The sequence below is a fragment of the Ochotona curzoniae genome, unplaced genomic scaffold, assembly GCF_017591425.1.
Source record: "Ochotona curzoniae isolate NIBS_2020 unplaced genomic scaffold, NIBS_Ocur_1.0 scaffold_4506, whole genome shotgun sequence".
NCBI lineage: Eukaryota > Metazoa > Chordata > Mammalia > Lagomorpha > Ochotonidae > Ochotona > Ochotona curzoniae.
Window position 1 is genome coordinate 18,944,387 of NW_024467119.1, and position 20,533 is coordinate 18,964,919.

Genomic DNA, 20,533 nt, shown 5'->3' on the forward strand with positions numbered 1-20,533 from the left:
CAGCATCTGGTGGCCCTTACAAGGAATTTTAGGATCTAAGACGAACAAGAGGGAGGTCGGCAAAGAATATCTAAAGTTCACTTCTATCCATGCTGCTAAAAGCATTTGAGTTGATATAACAATATCTCATGACAAAAATACAGATCTGAGCTCATTGTCTAAGTGTACATGTTCTTATTTCATAGATAAAGAATAAAACCATAATAATTAATTACATCACCAGGGTAAACCTCTAGGAGGAGGGGGGAAGAGAATCTGGAACACATTCCTGAGGAATTAAAAATTCTAGATCTGTACATGTGCTACGCAAAGGACTCTATGACCAAGTGGTCCAGAAAAGTAAGAGAAAACCAGGAGAGGGTGTTGATACAAAAGTTAAGAAAGACAGAACAGATGTCAAGTAAAACACTATAGACAATGTCAGGCAGATGGTAAAAGGGACAGGGGACTGGATGAGTTTGAGGTGAACAGTTACACAAGAGAATACGCTTTCCTTCCCTTCCAGCAGCAAGGATCTGATCCCTGTGCCTCCCAGCTAAAGACTGGGATTCTCTTCCTGCTGGTGAGCTATAGAAACACTTGGAAAATCCATATCTGATGGATTACATCAGATTTACATTTTCTCCCCCTAATATGCTAGGTTTGTTGGTACACTCTCAGTCCATGACCCTATGATCAGATAGATCATTCGTAGAGATGGCTATGGGCAAATTTGACATTTCTGAGCTGCCAATTACAAGTTCCTGCTGAAGATTCATCATTGTAGTATAAAGCTTAAAATGCCTCAAGAACAAAGTCAAACAGTGTGCCTTCCCATTTTGATGCTGCCCTTTCACTGTGCCATTTAGTATAATAATATTATGCCAAAAAAGGAATGCTACCATGATGCAATAATCAACAACAGTTACCACATATGTGCTAGAGAGTGTTTCCAATGCTTCCCATACATGAAGCACCTAATGCTCACAGTAAATCTGGGAGATAAAAGGTTCTGTGATTAGTTCGATCTAACCCCTGAGAACAATAAGGCTCAAAGAGTTTAAACAACATGTCTGAGAGTAGCTCCAGACTCCAGGGTCTTAATGGCTATGCAATGCACATGAAAACTCATGGGGATTCAAAACAACTTTATGGAGGAAAACCGATGAACCCAGGAGCCAGGACTCCACACCATGCAGTGCCCCTGAGGACAAAGTATGAAAATGCATTCAGTGATAAAGAACTGGACTCTGGTCTGCTCTCCATAGGGCTGCGTCTGGGAATTCCCTTGCATGTATCACCTGAACTCATTACGGGAAATTCCCAAGTGTTAAGGTGACGCTGGTATTACAAGCTCTTAGTGTGACAAGCCAAGGATAGACACTTGCACTTATGTTCAGTCAGAAGGGCAATCTTTCCTCTGAGTCCATCTGTGTAGCATCCCAAGATGTTCTTGCTTCAGCAGCTGACTTGCAATCCCTAGCTTCTACATTCTGAAGCATACCCATGTACCATCTCCAGAGGTCCCAGACATGTCATTATTAAAATTCTCACAAACCCAGAACTCACAGCCTGGCCATTTTTGAATGAATGTGAAAACAAGTGATGTACTAAGTAAATATTTCAGCTTCAACCTTAAATTTGTGGTCTATTCATGGATACCATGGAAGAGTCTGTTGCCAGTTTACAGTGGCTAGCTCTATGAATATTAGACTAAGAAGGCAATGAGTGTCATTAACATAAACTGTGGAGTGCATCATGGCCACTCTCATGTCGGTGAAACATAATTTGGTTCCATGGATTCTATCAAATATAAAAAGTAGTCAGAAAAACCTTGTCCTTACTTTTCCTCCCTTAGTTAAATCAATAATCGTTGACTGACACCTTGTTATTTCCTGGAAGCCAAACCATGATGATGAAAAATGTAGCCCTTGATTGCTAAAATCTGCTACTTCACTGAAGGGGGAGGAGAGAGTGCGGAGAGAGAGAGAGAATCAGGCCACATGAGCATAGTGTGGAGTGTTAGGTATAAACACACAAGTTACAATGGGGACATGAAAGAAGCTATGAGTTTATTTAAGATAGTCGGCAATAGAAAAAGCAAAATCCTCCTCTGTCTTTACTCCTTGGAAACTGACTTTTTTTTTCTTGAGGAATGGCTGTTTTAGAGCAAACCAACAGGCAAGAGCACTTCCAGTCTCTCCCACCTTTCCAGGGCATCAGCCCTCCAAAGCTCTTGTTACATATAAACTATAGCAAGGCAATCAGTGTCCACAACACTGAAGGAGGTGAGGTGGTGTGAAGGGGTTAGGCTGAGATACCTGGAGGAGAGTGAAATCAGGTACTGCATTCTGAGTCAGATTATATTTTATGTCCGATTCTAAGCACAGCTGGCTCTTCCTTCTGACCAAGGGTCTTTAACTGTACTCCTCAAACTTTTTATTTGTGTATATCTTTTTGTCAAGGGTGTTCAGTATTTTAAAAGAGGACTTTGAACAATTCAGGGACAAATTCATATTTTATGACAGGGGAATGAAGTTTAGGCCCCCCCTTATAAAAGATTATATTACAAATGAAAACTTATTCAAAATATGATTATGATTTTCAGTGAGAATATATATTGCTATTAATGACCTGATGTACCCCTGTAATAATTTGCTGTGTTTCTTCAAATGACATTAGCAGTATTATTACATCTAACACCCTGGTGTTTAATTCCCTTCTATTTTGGAGAAGTCTTCACCACATAGAGGAAGGAGTTCCAACATAAAGCTCGTCTGGCCGCTGCTAACTTTCTGTACTAACTGACCTAAGAACGCCCATGCCTGTGAGCCACTTCAAAATACACAACTCTATTTTCCAATGCCAGTAAGACTTGGAAGCTTATGATAACAGCATGAGTTCATTCTGGCAGGCCCCTTCAGGATGCTTTCCATGAGTGATGCATGTAGAACTGGGACTCTGAGTTGGTACGATTGTTATGGTTGTATTGAGAAAATGAAGGTCCAGAGAGAACAAACATCATTGCCTGGGATGGGGCGGCTCTGGAGCCTGAGCATCTAATGCTTGCCTTCCTCTTTCTTTGGGATCAAGTACAAGAGGGAAAAGAGAGTGTGGCTGACTTCTCAGGGACCCTCTCCTTACAGTGCTGTGGCCTTCACCCCGAGATGACAGTAGGTATGATAGATAAGCTGTTTGAAACAATGGAAGGTATGCCCCACTTCCCATAATGTCTGAGAAGGAACCCCCTGACCCGTTCTGGAGTGGTGGCAGCCAAGAGGCAAGGGCATTGTGATGTGTTGTAGATGGACAATGCCCTGGTTATACCTTCTTATTCCTCAAAACTGAGTGGATTTCTTCAACAAAACAAGCTGGTCAGGCACTCAGCCTCCAGTGTGTTCCCTGCACACTTTACAGGGAAAGAGGGCATTGGTTCATCTGCAGCAGGAACAGAGGTCCACACCCAAGGACTCCCAAGTGTGGGAAGGCTCAAAGGATGACAACATGGACAAGTCATGCTCACTCATTCATTTATTCAGCAAACATCCATCAAGCAGCAGCTTTGCTCCAAAACCCGTGCTGCTTATTGGAACAAGAAGTAAAGTGTGAAAGCCCTTGTTTTCAAAATGTTTACCATACACATAAGGTAATTTAATGAAGTGATGAAACACTCAACAAATAAGATATAGGAAAAAAAAATCTTACCTTTTTTAAATGTCCAATTTATTCTAAAAGTAAACATTTGGCATGTTAATCTTTGCTAGCTGTCATAATGCTCAGTGTGTCTACACCGATATTTGCTATATTCTCCAAATTGTTCTGCGTATATTTTTACATGATAAAATATGTTGAAATGCCTAAGCATTTCAAAAAGTATAAAATAACCTCTCTAATATTACCCAAAAATTTCACATTATGCAGTTCGCCTTTGGGAGAAATCTAATCATTTTTGCCTTGGGAAATATCAACTCTGAAAATGAGCCCACCTTCTGGTAATAGCACCTGCAGAGCTAATGTTTGTATAAATATGTTTCCAAAATGATTGCAAAAGAAATGGGAACTATGCACTGTGTTGCTATTCAGCAACAATGTACTTTGTGTTTGTGGAATAGGTATACAAAAAAATTTACTTGGTGATACATCTAAAGAAGGAATGTTTTTTCCACGAATATTCTTGTGTTTACAAGATTTCATCACTGGGTAAGCTGGATATTTCTTAGAGGGAAGTGAGATAGAATGTAGACAGCAGACCTGGAATTCTACATAGATTTAGTCAGTATCAATCAATCCCTGTAAGCCAAATCCTCTCTCAGTGTGTGAAAGAGAATACATTTTTTCACTAATCCTTTGATCACTTTATGGATTCCATGCACTTTCTTCTGATTGTACTAGAAACAAGTTTCACTTAAGATATGACAGTTAATGACAGACAATAGAAAGGAAAGTGGGTGCGGTGCTATAGTCAACTTTAATGCCAAGAGCATGCTTACTATTTATAGCATTTGTTAAACTTTCATCTCTTCAAATTACTATTTTCATACAGCATGCTTAAATCTCTCAGGCAACAGAGTAAGCGAAAGAAAATTAGAACTGGAAGTGATTTGAGGCATTGGGCAAATACGTAATGACAAGAAACAAACAAATAAACCAAAACCAAAAAAATCACCTTTTTAACTTGAAGTGCCACCCGTTTCCAATAGAATATCAAAATAAATACAAAGGAAAATCACAGTAAGCAGTATGCAAGATGGTGGGAGGAGATTTAAGCCACATGAAACTATCTAGGAGGCAACACTGATGAAGTGTGAATTTCACAAAGGAATTTTAAATGAAAATTACAGTATTTCAACTGAAAAAGAGCTTGTCTGGAAATCATTTGCTTGGGACGAATAACAAACGTAATTGATGGTGAGACTGGACAGTGACTGCCGAGATCACGATCTCAGGGCTTTGGCTTTGAAATGCTGGCTTATAATTTGTCGAGGGGCTATGAGAACTGTTATCGTGTTTGTGCACCCCCAGGTTGCTGTTCTTCCCATGCATTCAGCTATGCCTCAGACCCAACCAATTCTACAAGGTTTGCAGGCAGAGTTAGAGCAGGGAATACTAGGGGAATTGGAGGTTAGATGGAGATAGATCGGAAAGAGACCACTTTCCCATCTCTTGGAACTTCCCTTTGCCTCACCTTATATCATAAAGACTAATGTCCAGGTTTTCATCTTCTGCAAAATGTCAAATCCTTTGCTCACTGGAATTTTTTCCTTCTGACCTCCTGGATTTGCTCCAGGCCTTGAACATACTATGTATACAGCACATTCATGATAAATATATCTGCATTCTAGGAAAATCCATTGATTTGATTCTAATAAAACAGACTGAATCATTTAACTTATACAGACCAAGGAATGATTATAGAATGACACTAGTGAAAAACATAGACCCAAGCAAAAAAAAAATAGATTTCAACAATGAAGGATCTTCAACAAGACTGACAGCTGCTGTCTGACGATACAGGCTGTATCCAGGTCTCTATCCAAAACTGGGTGATGTTGAAATAATCTTGAATATGATGGCACTGGATCAAGTAACTGAAATTCATTTCATCCACAAGTCTCGATTCAATAGACAAATACAATCTACTTTATTTTATTGGTTGTGACCAATATTCCTTATGATGTTGAGAATGCAGTAAGTAAATACTCAAATGTGTAAGGCTGACGTTGAGTTCCTTTTTGCTAGCAATAGAGAATGCTCACTGTGTGACACACAATGTGTAACACACACTGACTCAGATTTTCACTGTTCTCTATTTTTCTTTGACAGCATGGGGCATCATTCTGGAGGTCATAAGCTAAATGGCTTTCTTCCTTACAATTGCTCAAATCACACTTTTCATGCAAGGCTTTCTTGTGGAACAGCACGTGAATCAAGTATCTACTTTCCTTCCATTCGTTAAAGTTGTATCAATATATTGTTCAATCTACCATAAATAACTAGGGAAAAGACTGAGGGCCATAAAAAAGGGCAAGGGCTTGGCTTACAAAAGAAAATTATCACCTGGAAGAAAATCAGAAAGGCCAGCACTACAAGGTCACCAATTCCTGACAGATGAAGTCTGGAACACTGAGTGCTGTCAGAGGTCAACACAGGATCAAAATAGGGTTAGGCTGGGACAATCCAGGAAGACTTCCTGAAAGGGGTGGAGTTGGACATGAGGCTTGCAAAATGCGCACACATTGGGAAGGTCAAGATAAGGGAATGCAGTGTGTTCCAGTATGGGTTTTTTTTTTTTTTTTAAATATTGCAAAGTGAATAAAGAAACAACCTTTTTCCTCCAAAAGGAAGAGTCAGGAGCTATTGAATCGGGTAATGAATAGTCTCTGAGTTTTCTCTAGCTTTGGCTAGTTGTAGGAAAAACCCAGACACTACCTCTGTGTTGGCTTCATTCTCCAGAAAGTTCTCCCTGTGATGGGGTCACACTCTGTCACTTTAGCAATCCTGCGAAAGTACATACACGTGTCCTTGGGATGCGTTTCATTTCCTAACTTGGGAAAAGACAGATTGTGAGTTAGTTGCTGTGGCCAAAGTGTAAGGGAAATCCCAGAGCCTGTGGAATTGTATCATTAAATAAATAAATAAATAAATAAATACTCTTGTTACTTGACCTAGGTCACAAATTCTTCAACTTTGGTTAGACTGAAGACAAGGGATTTATACCCCTGGACCCTGATACTTATTCTGCTTTGTTGGGGCAATTCTGTAAATAAGGTCTGAGAAGTATTCCTGCAAAGAAAAATATTGGTGTTGGGAGATAGAAACTAAGTATTAAAAATGCTTTCAAAACGGGCTAGAGATCAAGGTTTTCACAGTAGATGTCTTTAAACACAGTATGAGTGGGGTTGTTTAAAGCGATAATTATAGCTTGAGATATTTATCTCACTTTCTATTTGTCTTGTCAATGATCCACCAAGCCAGGATTTGGAAACCATCTACAGACCATGTTTCACGTCTATTGTTTTCCTATCCCCATCCATGATCTTACACTGTTATTAAAAAAAAATGACTTGAGAAACACAGTGAAGCCCAGGATGTTTGCTGTTGCTCAGGATAGAGCCTTAAGAAATCTTCATGGGAATTCCCCATGTTTCAGATAGAATAGAAATTATGCAGCTGATTCATTCAATCATTAACAATAGGATGAATGTACTGAGATGTCAATCTCTCCTAACCCGAGCAGATCCTCCCTAATGCCTGTTCTTGCAAAATGCCTCTGAAATTTCAGAGGTGTTTCCTGGAGTTTGTTCTCACCCAAAACTAATAGGCCTTTGTCACGGTACTTTGTTGACCTACTGAAGATGCCGTCATACTTTGTTTTAAAGGAATCACCATTGGTTATTTTTAAATGGCACTGAATTCGCAATTCAAATAGTCTAATAGAACTTTCCATTTTTTTATTGTAGGTTCTTTTGAAGTCTACTTTGTTAGAGTTTCAAATTTCAGGTAAATTAATTTATTAAAAATGTCAACATGTTGAGAATATGGTTGAGAATGTTTTTATAATGGGTTTTTGTGATCTTCTAAAAACATCCCAAGGCCTTAATTAATTAAGACATGTGGATCCAGCAGGTCTTAGTGCATATTAAGACTAATTATACAGTGATTGCTTTCCCTAAGGTGAATTTTTCATCTCTTTTGGAAACACATTACCTTGATCAACTACTTTTGTCTCAAGCCTTTCTTCACATTTCCATTCCACAAATCCAGCCTTCCTCCTAGAAGGGATTTTCATCTCTCTAGCTTTTTTGACTTCAAAACTTATTTTCCATGATCTTCTAGTCATTTATAAATAGTGAATACTCTAAAATTCTGCAAAGCCATGGGTATTCTGCTCCCCTCCCGCCCCAAATGTGTAAGCCAAAAAGTGTAAACACACCAAATGTCACAATACTATATGATTTCCATATCTACTATTCCATGGAGTTGTCCCCATTTTAAGAATTTTGTCTTAAGGTTGAAAAATACATATTTTAGTTTACATTTCAGACAGCTTTATAAAAAGGTATCTGTGAATATTTGCCTTCTCTTTGGTTGACCTGGACCCCGTCACCCTTCAGTACAATAAAACAGAGCTCAAGAAAGCTTAATATGGTGAATCATGTCTCTCTTCCTGCTAGTCACGCTATGAGGCAAGGAGATGCTTCGGACTCCAATCATAGGTATTAACAACACTAGCCCCAAGTCAAGCAGTCAGTCTTCCAGTGACACTGAAAGAATGCTGAGTTGGAGATATTAAGCTTAATAAAAAGATGACACACTGAAAGACTTGCCAGCCTCTCACTCATCAAACATTTATCAGATGTTTCCTATGTTTGAGATATTTTGTGTGCATTAGTTACTTTCATTGGAGTACTGGGCAGTGACCAGCAAAGAGAAGCAGTCAGGCCATATTGAATACAATAATTAGTCATTAATTCTTATTTTCTAGGAACTCTAATCTTCAAAATAATTCAACACGATGGCTCTATTAACTGTGTTGTACAAAATAGGAAACCAAAGCGCATGTGTTTTCCGTAACCCACAGTAACGTGCTTGGCAAGTGGTGGAGGCCCTTGGAGCTGGTGCTTTTAAATGCTGCTTTATAGCACTTCATCATGTTTAATGTGACAAAACCTATTGAAGAGATGATGAAGTCAAGTTGAAAATCTGTTGAACAATTTTCTCAAATGTACAAGGAACAGTGCTTGGATTATGCCTGAGTTTAACCGATTTCAAAATCTAAACTATTCAGTAACACAATTGCTGCCTTCTGTACTGTAATGTGAATTTCACTTTTCGTATTATTTTTCTATTCCCATCAATCCACAACCATGTTAAAAATACATGATGGCTGAAGGAATTTCCCCATTCTAAACAAACGCACACACACAAATATCCTATAAATCTTCAGGCCTCATTACTGTACACTCCTACCAACCAATTATTTCTGTGTATATTTTAAAATTAGTGGGGATCTTAGTGTTCTAAGAGTTCTTTGAAAATTTTCACTAGAAATTGGGAGTAGGAGGGAAGCAAGCAAACATATTCAGGGTTTTTTTTTTTTAGTGTAGTTATTGTGGATTTTATATTTGTTACTTTTTCTGGAAGTCACGGGCTTAGCCCTCACAGATAGAGGGGTGGGGTCTATAGTTGTTGTTTCTTTGTAAAGGCTCACATAGTGATATCATCTATTATGTATTATTTAACCAGCACTCTCAATCAACTTCTTGCCCCGACATTTGTTACATCCAAGAGTTGATGCCACCATCTACAGCAACATCTATAAACTAGCAAACCATTTGAAATCGTGACTTCTGCTTGGCTTTATGTTTCATAAATACACATGGAGCCAAATTCTTAAAATTAATTCGTAACAATGATAATAAGCTGGGTCTGTCTTGGCCTATGTGTTTATACAGGGACTCAAAGGAATTATTAACTGACATTGAACATCAACCTCATCATTTGGAAGTTGAAAATCTAATTTCAACTGATGTAGACAGAGATAACCACAAAGGAACATAAGTAAATACAACTGGGTAACATACTGACCAGATCCTTATTCACCAAATAGAACAAACATTTGTTCAATGAGAGAGTCTTCTTAGTTCTTGAGACATGGAAGCATCACCATTCTGGTTAACAGTCTAAATCTACCAGCAAGCCCAGTTTATGTCTCCAGGCTTCAATAACTCATTTCTTGAAAGACAATATTCCAAAAAACTAAAAGTATTTTGAGGTTGTCAATCAGCATTTGAAGTCTATTCAATGACTGAAACCAAATCCAAAGGGAATTTCCCTTCTTTCCAGTTGAAACATTTTTTCAAGGCTGGGCAGAAACCCTAAATACAGGATTAAAAATGTACGTGTGTGTGTGTGTGTGTGTGTGTGTGTTACTAAATGATGGATCCAAAATTTTCCTCACTATTTAATATTGCTGTAGATGATTCTTTTAATGATCTGCTGTCTCTCTCAGTCATCTATCAGATGTTTATCATGTGTGTTCTTAGAAACATGGACACATGAAACAGATAACTGAGTTAACCACCTTTCCAAAACAAAATATAAAATGAAAAAAAAACACATTTTTATTCTATTTTAGCTTGGGATTTTCCAAACACATTCTTTGCAGACTCCAAAGAGTGGCCTTTGGGTTGTAGACTTACTGCAGCCATCGATTCAAAAACAAAAGGTAAGAATGAAGTTAGGAAAGTCATTACCTATTTTTAATATGCTAAACAAATTAATGATGGAAAATGATATTCCATCACTACTGATAATGGTTTAGAGTATACTGCTGAAAATTCTGAATTATCCTTCATGCATTGTAGGTGGATAGAATCCCCTCAAGACTTCCCAAGCAGCTTTCCTAATGCCCAAAGTCATGTATTTATGACCTGGTTTTGGGAACAGTCTATAAAACAAAGTACAACAGAAAAGCTATGACCTAACACTCACTCAAATGGCACGATTATCACCTGAACAAAAGGCTATGTTTATGGAGTTTAAACTCAAGTTTTCACAAGGTATTTATTCAAGATCTCCTTTGCCCATTTAAGCACCTGAAGAGGGCTGTGCAAAAGCTGGAGATCTTAACTCATCTGTTCACACCATGTTCTTAAGGGGAAAGGAACCATTTTTTAACCAGCTGTTTTCTCCATGCCCTTTGTGCTGGCCAGATTCCCAATACTACAGAAACAGAAAGAAGGAAAACCAGCCTTTGCCACATCTCAGGGATATTGGTGCACACTCCCCCACCTCAACACTGTCTTGAAATTCTGAATTTCTGAACAATAAGGCTCTTGTTTCATTTCAGGCCTGAACAGTGAGGCTATCATATACAGAAAGAAACAATGCCTTTAATGTCAACTTGAGGATGGTGGAAGAAAGACGGTCACCCAGTGTGTAGCTGTCTAATAAAGCAGTCATCAAATTGATCTCAAGACATTCTAGGTGTTTCAGGAAAGTGATCAGATTGTTGTCATTTTTCTTCAGGGGAGAAATAAATTATAGTGTTTGTTACTTTATCCTTCATAATTGTTTCCCTTAATAAATTGTTTAATAAAATGGGAAGTAATAATTAACAGGGAACAAGAGTTTTAATAGACACTGTTTATATCAGATTCCCAAAAATACCTAAATTTTGATGTCCATTTATCACATACACTCAAAATCTCTTTATGTTTTTAGGATTTTTTTTTTATTATTTTGAAAGGGAGTTATAGAAAGGAGAGACAGAGTGAAAGGAAGCAAGAGGGAGAATGAGGGGAGAGAGAGAGAGTTCTTCCATCATCCAAGTGGCTGGAGCTGGACCATTCACAGACCAGGAACCAGGAGCTCTTTCTGGGTCTTCCCAAGTGGGTACAGGGGCCCAAGGACTTAGCACCCTCCACTGCTTTTCCAGGCCATAAGCAGGTGGCTGGATTAAACTGGCAGCAAAATGGGATGCCAGTGTTAGATACAGGTGGAAGCTTAGCCTACTATGCCATGACACTAGCCCCTGGAGCTCTTTTTTTACTACAAAGAAAGTAGTCCCTGTTCTCAACTCTGAGTGACTATAAACTCCAAGTCCACTGGAAATGCACAGGAGACCATATCTCCTAAATTTTAAAACCCCAAGAAACCCTATGGGTTTGAAAAAAAAAAAAGAAAAAAAGATGTCTCTGACTAGTTTAAACAACCAGCAGTGTTCTCACAGCTAAAAGAGACTGGGCTATCCAATAGCTTTCCAACACTGTTGGTAATCATTCCTTGTTAACAATTGAATGGAAAAGGGGAATTCTAAGAAAGCACTGGCTACTGAAAAAAAATATGATAAAGGATTTAGGATTAAAAAATGGCCTTATTAAATGTTAACATCCTCAATGGTACCAATTACAAGTGCATTGCTTCCTTTGTGGTTGGGTGTGGGGATGGACACACAAAAGGATATGAAAGTAAATGAGGAACATTCTGAAAGAAGAAAATAAGCTGCAGAAAATAACTTTTCTCTCTTTGCTTTTAAGCCTCATCATTTTGTTTGAAAATAATACAAAAATCTGATATCAGGACCATGCAGAAGTGACAGCTGTAACACCAACCATATCAAGAATATCAATGAATTATTTTAAGTGTCATCTGTTATAAACCATGGACACTATAGTTTACATGATTCCATTTAATCCTCAAAACAACTATTAAAAATATTTGTATGAGTTCAAAGACTTTTGTTTGCAAGAGAGAAAATTGAAAATGATGTGAATTACAAAATAAACCAGTCATTTACATTAGCAAAACTCGGAGAGTTGGATGAATGAAAGTTAAGGTAATTTAGCAGCTCAGTGATGAAAGCCATGTTTCTTTAAAACTTCTTCCCTGCCTTCTAGGCACTGGTCAAGGGTTGTCCACTTGTGTTTGTGATAATAGGCCTTAATGTCACCACCTCCTGTGACATCCAAAGGACAAAGATAGAGTGTTACCCATTTTAGTAGGACAAATAATAGAAATGCAAAGTAGGATGGATAAAAGAAATATGAAGATAATAGAAAAATATACATATACTCTATATTTATTTCATCTGAAATTATTTGTAAACTGAATCAGATATAGTATGTATAGTGCTACAAAGAGCACTGAATTGGGACCTACTTAATCCTACCACCAATGGCGATGCAGAAAATTTAAAGTCAATGAAATACGCATACTCTAAAGATACTAGAAGATTTTGTTTTGCCCTTTATGCATATTTTAAAGATTAGGTAATTAACTTTACCATAATCTAAAATACACCTGATAGACAGAATGCAAGTATTTCTCAGTTTCAGTAATTGTAATTTGCATATTATAATTATTTACATATGAATAATCACTTTACTTGACCATTGCTTGAGTGTATATGGTCCCAGACTTTCCTAGCCTTTTACCAAATCTTTGTAATGACACAGCAGCTAATATTGGTCATTTTAAACTATTGTTCGATATTCACCAAGGGTACAGACTTTTAAGACCTGCACTGGAAACACAAAACTATGAAGACTCTAGCTATTCAGGTGAGTCTTCAGCCAAAGGCCCAAGTTAATAATTGCAAGAGAAGTGCAATAAATAATTGCTCAAAATAAAGAAAAATTCAAGCTTCTGCTCTCGTGAGTGGCCTGAAATGACATAGCATAATTTCTTTTTAGTTTTACTACAACAACCACTGTTGCTCACTTATCCATTCAGTGTTTAATAGGTACTTACAAAATGCCAGACAATGTGGTAGGAGTGGTGAACAAGACATATTAGAAAATAAACACAAATTAGTACATACTTATTAAATATCATTATAATGTATTTTTAAATGGAAAGTTAAAGATGCCATAGCAATATATTTTTTAGAAAGTGTGTGTGCTCCAGTTTCCTGGACAATTTTGGTTTACACCTGTTGTTCTAGAGAAATTATTTGGATCATGATAAGTTCCTATATTTTCAGCTTTTTATTACTTTAAGTAAAACATCCTACAAGAGCTTCTTGAGAAAGCAAAAGTTTGTTCTGCTTCCAGGTTTGAAGGCTTGTAGTTCAGGATTGAGCAGCCCCAAGAGTCTAGCATCTGATGGTGGTTGAGCTGGCCAAGGCCCTGGAGCAAACGAAGAAGGCAGGCAAAATTTAACTTACATAACCAACTTCCTGGTGAGAATAATCTTGTGAGGACAAGCTTCCAAAAACCTAAAGAACTCCCACTAAGACCACTCTCAGATACTAAAATAGATAAATCTTTAACCTTAATCCTAAAAGACCTCAGAGTTTAAATATCTGCGTGGATTTGGAGAGCCAAGTTCTGTTCCATCAGTAACAGTGTCCTACTATGAATGACAAAATATGTGATACTGGTCACTTTAATTAGAGGAAATCTGACTTAGTGTGAGGCCTGAAAAAGAAATCTTGGGAAGAGTGACTTTTCAGTTGGGGCACGAGAATGGGAATGAAGCAACCAGGAGACAGGTGCAGGATGCAGTGGCATGAGGAAGGAAACTCCAAGCACAAAGACCCGAGGGGTGAGGCAGTCCAGTGCATTTCAAAAACTAGAGGTGGTTCAGTGAGTAAAGAGTTACTTGGTTATAAAGTCACAGAGCACGCAGAAGACTGGAAGTAGTTTCATAGGATTGGGATTTAGAGCAATGGCGGGTCATTGACTTAGAATGAAAGTAACAGCTATTACTCAGGATGTGCCACCTTCAGTTTTACATGGTAGAGATATTAATTCACTTAGCTGTACAGCATTTGAACAGTAGTAGTGTATTTCCTAGTTTTCATATTAGGGTGTTTGAAGTACAAACATGGCAATTTGCCTAAAGTTAGAAGGGAAGAAAGTGATTGAATTGGACTTCTGACCAGGCAAGCAAACTCTTGAGTCATTCATTTCTTTGCTAATTGGGAGAGTAAAAGTTTTGCAATAATCTTATTAAGCCCAAAGGATTACAAACATTTGAGATTTATTCTGTAGTAAATAGACAGCAGTGACACATTACACTTTTCATTTGCTTTCTTTCTGTAGGTTAAGGTTCTTGTTTGCAGAATAATCAGGTATATTCCTATCTGTGTTAAATAAAAAAGGAGAGTACAGGTTGATGTTAAATAGCATGATGAAAGCATTACATGTTGCTAACTGGTTATCTCAGGAGTCATTGAACTGAAGCAGTAGGAAGGTGAGGAATTTTAGCTTTAATTTTGAACAGCTGATTTCTTTTTCCATAAGTATCCATTTTTTTAGCAACAAAATATCAAAAAGCAACTATCAATATCCACAACCCTTCAGCTAGAAGCATTCCACATTTTTTTTTTATTTGAAAGCAAGCTACTTATCCTGTAAGAACAGTGCCATTGGAAAAGACATAAAAAAAAAGCCACACAGAATGTTTGTTTGGACAGGAAATTAAATATGCACCTGTTGCCAAGGTACTGTATGTTCTCAAAGAGAGTAGATTCATGTTCATTCCTAGTAATGAGAAGTCCTTTGCGGAGAGGCTTAATGTTATCATTGCCAGTAGACCAGGCAGCTCAGAATGAAGACATTCCAACAGTCACCATAATGTCAAACAAAGGTCCAGTAAAGCTGGCATGCAGTTGAACTACATTTTAATGTAATTCTATACACTTTACAATTCTTTCAAAAATATTTATTTATTTTCATTGGGAATTTAGCAAGGAGAAGGAGATATAGAAGAATCTTCTGTCTGTTGCTTCAATCCTCAAATGGCCACAATGGCCTGAGCTAGTTTGAAGCCAGGAGCCAGGAGCATCTCCTAAGTATTCTATGTGGGTGCAGCGTCCCGAGGTGGTGGTCCATCATCTATTGCTTTCTGAGGTCATAAGCAGGGAGATGGATGGGAAGTGGAGCACCTGGAACACAAGCTGGCACCCATATTGGATCCTGGCAAATGCAAACTGAGGATTTAGCCACTGACCCATTGTACTGGGGCCCTACTATTTCTAAGATATGGTGATGGGTTGGCTTATGATCTTTAATGCTTAATATTCTTATGTCAAGACTTTAATACTTAATAATCTTCTATCTATAATATGGGACTAGACATTCATACTTTTGTTGCTTGTTGGTGGTGACTTTCAACTCACAGTATCTGTTCTAGGAAAGAAAGAGAAAATTATCCCTTTTCTAAATGAAGTTTTCAGTTTTCTCTTATTCATTTAAGTGGGAAAATAAATTGAAAATTGACTTTGCTTCGTAGACAACGTTGGTTCAAAATTTATGTCCTTTGAATATTTGCTTCATTCCATAGATTTTGATTAAATGTTATTTCCTTCTCAGGGTAAAACTTCTGAATAGACCAATGTATGCAACGTCTCTGATGACAAAAAGTATTGATTATGCTTAATAATAATAGTAATGAAAATGCATAGAATGATAAAAGTTGAAGTCTGTAATAAGAATCCATTTTTGTTTAAGAAATTCAGTAACTTCGGGTCGGTTCTAGCTCTACAGGTCCTAAAGTCTTAAATTGCGCTGATCTTTGCATTTAAAGTGTTTTCTTTTGATTTATGGAGATGTTGCTTTTTTGTGTTATTCCTCAAAGGCCAGGTACTACTAAGATATGCGATATAGAATTATTGTATCAAATGCAGTTGATAGTATAGACTGTTTTTTAATTTTAACTTTGGGTTATGATTCTATTATATTTTTAAATCCCATAGATATTGAAATCTAGAAACAGCTTTTTCCTCCTTCAGTAGGCATATTGTTAGATTTCAGGTTTAAATAATTTCTCCCATTGGTATACATAGCAGATTTCTAATAACTGTGTTGTGCTACTAATAAATTCATTTTTATTTATTTAGCTTCATTTCTCTCTTTCACTTTAATTATATGGTTTTGAAGCATTCTTAGTATTAGAGTGTCTCAACTATTGAACATTCTCAACCATTTCATCATTCCTGTCTCATCACACAGAAGTGAAAAAAATAAAATGAATGTTTTTTTTTCATTTTTCAGATCCCAGAATAGGGAAATGAATAACAAAATTACCAACATAGAAAGAGATAAACTGAAGTAGACCTTATAAAGGTCATCAACATGCATATATTCCCAGACTTGACTCTATCTTTCTCATTAAAAGTGGATAGAAGCAGATTAATGTGAACACAAATGATACCGTCTAAACTAGAGCAGTCCTTGAGAGAATGAATCAGCTGGGGACCCATGTTAATGCTGGAGAAAGGATAAGATTTTTATAAAGGCTTTTAGAACATAGAGAAATACTTTACACCTGAAGGTTTACATGAGCTGTATAAATGAGTAGTTAATGCTTTTGATTTGAAAGAGGCAATAGGATATTTTCCTTAGGATTCATAATTAATCAAATCACAAGTAAATTACACACATATATAGAATATGCGCAGACATGAATACATGCACAGATATTCATCTTGCATGAAACTAAAAAATACTTAAGAGGCTCTTTGAAAATCACTGGCATGGTCTCTACCTTGCACCAACATACAGGTGAAGGACTACCAGACCAACAATTCATGAAATGGTCGGAAAGGGCATTTTTTTAAAACTACTTGTTCTGAATATCTTTAAGTCATGTAAGTTTTATCTGGCAAGAGTGACTGCCTAGAGATATCTGAGACAGCCATTACAGGAGAGAGTGAGAGAAATAAAAATCTGGATACTTTTCTCCTAAGATCAAAAACAGCTAAGTCCTCTCCACAAGTCATAGTCAACATTTTTTTTTTCCCTTGGATATCCTAAAGGTGTCAAAAGGCAATAAAAAAAGAAAAGGAAGGCATACATAAGAGAAAAGAAGAAGTAAAATGGTCTCAGTTTACAGCAGATGTGATAATTATAGTCTCTACATTCTTTAATCTCCTTTTCTTAAACATTATCCAGGAGGGTTTCTTCAAGCCACTCATTTAACTTCAGATATCTGATTAATCCTTGCCATCAGTGAAGTGATTTTGTTATAAAAGTGAGTCTGTCAAAACAGGACAAGGTAACTGATTCCTCAAACATTCAGACATTAAAGATAGAAAGGCCATGAGGAACTTAGAAGCAGGAAACCACCAAAGGAACAAAATAATATATTTGTAATCAGCCATAAAGAAAAGGAAAAAAAAAGATGTATTACTTTACAAGCAATTTAAAATACTCATCATAATGAACCAAAAACCCAAAGATAACATCAAAAACTCTGCCTTTCAAATAAAAATAGATCTTAATAAAATAATGTTATACTATTCTGAAAAAGAGAAAATCTTATAAACAATAAGAAATTTGAAAACATAGATAAGACTACAGAACTTGTGAAACATTTAATGAATTGGCGTGTACATTATTGTGTGCCCAGTAAAGGAGAGAATGAGAAATAAAATCTATTTTTGAAATAGTGGCTAATACTTTTTGTTCATGGAAGATAAATAAACATCTAGATTAATAAAAAACTAAGTAAACTGAAAATTAAGCACTATATTGCTCTGTACTCCCATGCATGATAGTTGAATCATCAAGTTAATTTAAATTTTGAAAGCTAAGCACCTTATGCACAACAAAAAGAATAGCAAAATTAACGTACAACTTACAGAATAGAAAAAAAGTTTCTGTATTGTATGCCATAAAGAGTGAATATCCAAAGTATCCAAGAAATCCTATACTTCAATAAGCCAAAACAAAATAGCCTGATTTAAAAATGAGCCAAGAAATTAAGTAGACATTAAGAAGTGACTTCTTCTTTATTGATAGTATTCAAGTTTGAGAGTCCAAGAAACTTGAACCTAGATAGTACAAATGGAATCTGTTACCAATACATGTGCTATGCTCGAAGAATCTGATGTTTTCTGGAAAGAGTGCCTAAATAGTAGGCATGGAATAGACTGATGATTAAGAAAATGAGCTCAGGGATCCAATTTCCTGGGTTGCAGTCCCTCTCCATCTTTTTTAGCTGAATGCATTGTATAACGTATTATATCTTCTATGAATGAGGGGTGATCCATACAGGAGCTGGTTCATTACATTCCTTATGGATTCCAGGCCCTCATAAGAGTCATCTAACTTTTATCAAATGCCTACTGAATTGATTGCATGCAGTGAGATGATATATAAACTGCAAGAGGAGAGGGCTGTGGAGGGATTATAGTAGAAGAATAGAGCTCAAGCTTTGGTCATTAAAAATGGCTGAGACATGGGAGAAGCAGCATTAATCACCGTTAATGAACTTTTTATTGATATCAACGCTATTAAAGCAGGTCACTTGTAGGATCACAAGGTCATGGAAGCCTTGCTTCCTTTCCTGGCTTCCAACTGTCTTCATTTTATCATTTTTAATGACTTTTTACATTTCCCTGCACTAGGTAATCTGCCCTGTGTATTGCCTTCCAGTTGCAAACAATAACTTTTTGCTCTTTCTACACATTTGCAGTCTCATCCCACCCGAATATGTGCAAGATTTTGACTTCTTCGTGAACATTATTGGAATAATGATGGTATTCTAGAGGCTTTCATATGTCTTGATTGGCTTTTCTTAAACTTTTGTTTTGTATTCACACTTGAATTTTGTTTTGTTTTGAATCTTTAGAGCATGCCTTATTTTCCCTAATCAGCTTTTCTGTTGATTATTAATTTATTGCAGTTCTTTTTAACTATGTAAATATTTCCACATATGCAGTCATGAAGTGCATTAAGAATTTTGTCAATTCCATCTTTTAATAATCCCCCCTCAAATCCTCTGATATGTTCTAGAGCCCAGTTTGCTTAATTTCAACACCTGTTAATTCATCATCACATTGGAAATATCTATGCCCTACATATTTTCCTGAATCCTTTGTTTCTCAAGTGATGTGTGTTTCTTACTTTCTAAGTTTCCCCCTCTCTTACACAAGGAGATATTGCTCCTTCTGTGTATCATGCATTGCTCTAGACATGAAGGGCATTTATTTTCAGAGTTACAATGTGGAGAGCATCAAGATGGAAAAGGACCAAGTTTCCCCACCTACTTCGGGCAAAGAAATTCTGCTCCATGGGCCATGCTGAACGGTCAGGCTTAGGAGAGGATTAGGAGGTTTAGGAGAGGTCTTCCCCAGTACTAATTCTGAATTTTTCAGATAATAATCTACTCATGGTCGCATAGTCTGGTCCAGGGACAGGTGCCTAGAACCAGTTGGACTTTGTCTTTCAGTATATAATCTGAGTTCTCATCATAGTTGATCTTACCTGAAAGCTTTTTTTCTTCTATTTCTTGAAGGGAACATAAAAATACCATAGGGATTTTGTGAGTGTATTTGTCAATGCCTCAAATGAATCTATCTTTTAATGCTATCTATCTATAGCAGCCAAACTTGGTAGTGTCAAAGGAAGAACTACTGATTATCAGACAACCAAAGTCATCTTCTAGTTTAACATTTTCCCTGGATACACCACATTTAACGGCACCTTGAATAACAATTTGAATAGCATAGACTAAAAAACTAAAAAAAATATAATAAGACAAATACCAATACTTTGATTCTTATAACAAATGCAACATGTTTTTGTGTGTTTGTTTTAGATGTATTTGTTTTTATTGGAAAGGCGGATTTACAGAGAGGAAGATTTCCCGTCCACTGGTTCACTCTGCATGTGGCTGCAATGGCTAGACCTGAGCCAATCTGAAGCCCATGCAGGTGCACCTTCCCAAGGCAGTGGATTGTCCATGACTGCTTCTCTAGGCCACCAGCAGGGAGCTGGAAGGGAAGTGGAGCAGCCGGGATACGCACTGGTGCCCATATGTGATCCCGGTGCATACAAGGTGAGGACTTTTGCAGTTATGTTGAAATGTTGGTCTATTCACCTTTGTCCCTCTGAGCTACAGTTACGAGGGTATATGGAGAAAGGAAATGTGAGTTAATTATGTCCTCACTTCCTAGTCTGCTATTGTGTGCTGAAGCCAGATAATAGTCTCCACAAACACCTTCATTTTCAATTCTGCCATTCCTTCTTTTAGAACTTTTCTTCACAGAATGTAGAATCATGTTTCTATTTTTTCTATTTTTTAAGATTTCCTATACTTG